Source organism: Heliangelus exortis, chromosome 17 (genome assembly GCF_036169615.1).
Source record: "Heliangelus exortis chromosome 17, bHelExo1.hap1, whole genome shotgun sequence".
Taxonomy (NCBI): Eukaryota; Metazoa; Chordata; class Aves; order Apodiformes; family Trochilidae; genus Heliangelus; species Heliangelus exortis.
The window spans coordinates 6,189,218-6,192,381 of record NC_092438.1 but is presented as its reverse complement, the minus strand read 5'-3'; positions in this window follow the sequence as shown (position 1 = coordinate 6,192,381).

The window sequence follows — 3,164 nt, the reverse complement described above, 5'->3', positions numbered from 1 at the left end:
ACACATTTAGACCACATACTGTCAATGGAACAGCTATTTGAGCTGTCAGCTGTATTTATTTACAGCTGTCAGCTCTAACACCCGGGGTGATTTATAGTACACCTTTTTGTTAAGTCTGCTACTGTGCAGCTGACAGAAATGCTCAAAACAGCACCTAGGAACAGTTTTAACAAGACAAAAAGTATGACTACAGAATGATGAAGATACTATTTCTTACACCTAGGTAATTTTTTCATATATCAGAAAACACTCATAAAGTTGTCAGTTATTTGTCTCCTGATGCAGGAGTTGTCCTGTTAAATTCCCAATGCACTTATGCAGCAGTTTAATTTTACATAATCATGGGCTAGGAATCGCATTTCAAACTCGGGGTGATCTGATGCCACTTTGTAAATGTCAAGGTGTGGTGTTACTGCACATACAATTAAGAAGATGGGATGAAATTGGAACCACAATCGAAGTTTCTTCCTCCCCTGTTAATTTGCACATTAGAAATGTAATAATTTAAGTTGACTGAATCTGTTATCGCTTACTCTTTGTAGATTCTCACAAATACTTCCACCAAAAGCGATGCCAAGTTACAGATGAGGAGAATTACATTTTAGCAATCACTACACATACATTCATTACCTTCCTAGGGCGAGCTTGGCACAGAAACACTTTCCTTAGTAATCACCAATTACAGCAAGAACACACTGTCCAACCATAAATTCCTCCATAGGATACCCCTTGCAACAGTGTTTGTATTACAGCAGTAAATAGAAACCCCAGTCACAGAACGAGATCTCCATTACAGTAAGTCCTAAATAAACTCAGGTCTATACGTTTAACACAAAACAAGCTAAAATCCACAGTCACCACAGTTTTATAATTTCTTTGGTAAGAAATTAATTAGCTTGACTATCAATACCAGCAATTTAAAGAATGTCTATGTTTTGCATTAAGTGAGTAGTATAAAGAGAATTTTCCCTGTTTTCCACAGTCCTGATCACCACCCCACCCCTGCCATAGCACAGCACAAGCAAGGGGGAGAACTTTGCTTATTTTTCATTTGTTATATTTAGTTCTGACTGAAAGTTCACAGAAATTGTCTGCAAGCCTGCAGAATTGCTAAATCCTTCAAGCAGAGATGGTAACTCTCAAGAGCTGATCTGCACACACTGCTGAATTTTAACTCATTGCTGCAGGGTAGGAAGTTAGAATTGCTGTACTTGGATGCCTCACCCTAACACATCTGGCCTGATCCTTTCTCAGTCCCTGCTTGGGGCAACCCTAGAGAGCTCAGCACAGAAGGACCTTCCCCATCCTGCTTCCACTACGGCCTCTCTGAAAATGGCTGCATTCAATTATACATCAGATTCTCTGCAACTTTGTAAACATTTCCTACACTGTTTAAGACATGGTTGGTGCTTACTGGGAATGCCCTGTCTGCTGCTATGGCTCAGCCTGTTGCATTACTCCTACCTGTCCAGTCCACAGGACATGAGAAGCTGCTCATCTCCAGAGGTTTGGGTTGAATGCCATGCATGCAGATAAGAAAGGTGACACCCAAGGTGGTGATGAGTTCTTCATCAAGGGAAAGTGACCCTGCACCCATACTACGTTAACATATTCAAACTCCATGCTGAACCAGCCAGAGAGGGCCTCTGTGGCTCTCCCCCAGCCCCATAGCCAGACAGTGCCCCCACTCTGTGCCTCACAGCAGGCAGCACCCTCCATTTTGTGCCTCCCCTCCCTCACAAGAAGTGTCCACCCTCCATTTTGTGCCTCCCCTCCCTCACAAGAAGTGTCCACCCTCCATCCTGTGCCTCACGCACACAGCTTTCTCCATTTTGCACCTCCCCTCCCTCACAGGAGGCAGCCCCCTCCATTATGTGCCTCACAGGATACAGCTCCCGCCATTTTCTGACGCACCTTCCCTCCCTCACAAGAAGCAGCCCCTCCATTTTGTGCATCCCCTACCTCATAGAAGGCATCCCCCCTATCGTCCTCACTCCCCCCAGTTATTTTGTGCCTCACAAGAAGTTGCCCCACTCCATTTTGTGCCTCCTCTCCCTCCCTGGAGGCAGCTGCCTCCTTCAGGCCGGCTGACCAGGAGGGTTTGCAGCCATTGCTCGGCAGTTGTGGTGCAAGAGAGCTTCAGCCCAGGAGGAAATGGTGGTCATCTCTGTCTTGCTTACACCACTCACTTTTTGAGTACAGACATTAAATATTAAATTGCTGCGGTCTTAGCAGCATCTTTAATCGCTTTAGTGCTCCTACAGCACTGAATTGGGTTCTCAAGCCATCAGCTGCTGGAGCTGATGAGATCTGTCCAGAAGGACACTACTGGCCCTGAAAGTAAATACAAACTGAAAGTGGTGACAGGAACTGTAATAATAACTAAAGTGAAAAATGAAAAATTCAACTGTTCTCTTTCAGGTTTAATCTGTCGCAATTCTAAGAAAGCTTAAATGACCTTGTGGTCATTTGAAATGTTCAATTGTATCTTTTATACCCTATGTAGGTAGTCAGTCAATTATGTAACTTAAATTTATTCAGATTCCTAAATCTCATACTCCTGTAGAGAACCAAAGTGATTAATCTCATACCATATTAACTGTTTTTACTTATCATTTAGTTCACAGTGAATTTTGATTAAAAATGGAATTGAAAAATATCAGAAAACCTGAGCCACCATCTTTAGTGTTCTAGATAAAAAGAAACCAAAATTAAAAATAAAAAGAATAAATGTAATGTGTCTATTTATGGAGAAAGGATTACCTGCACCAAGTGACGCTGGATGGTATTTCCTTCAACATACTCAAACTTCTAGATCTTTTACCTCTAAAAATACCGCGTTTCTACTTCTTCCAGCTGCCAGGCAGCTCCCAACGCATCATAAGGGAACTGAACTGCTCTGGGTTTGCTCCTCAAAGGGGTTTTAGGGCCAAATGGTGCTTTTTAACACCGCAGCACCGGCCTCTCCTGCGAAGGGGCTGCCCGGGATGGGCTGTGCAGGGAAGCTCGGCCAGGGCCGTGGGACATCCTCCCTCTGAGGGAATCCCGTTTAACGGGGGCTCCCGGCAGTGGCCGCTGCCGCCCGCCATTCCTCTCCCCGCCGGCAGCGGCGCTGAGGAGCGAGGCCCGCGCCCGGTTCCGGAAGCACTTCCTGTCCCGCGCAC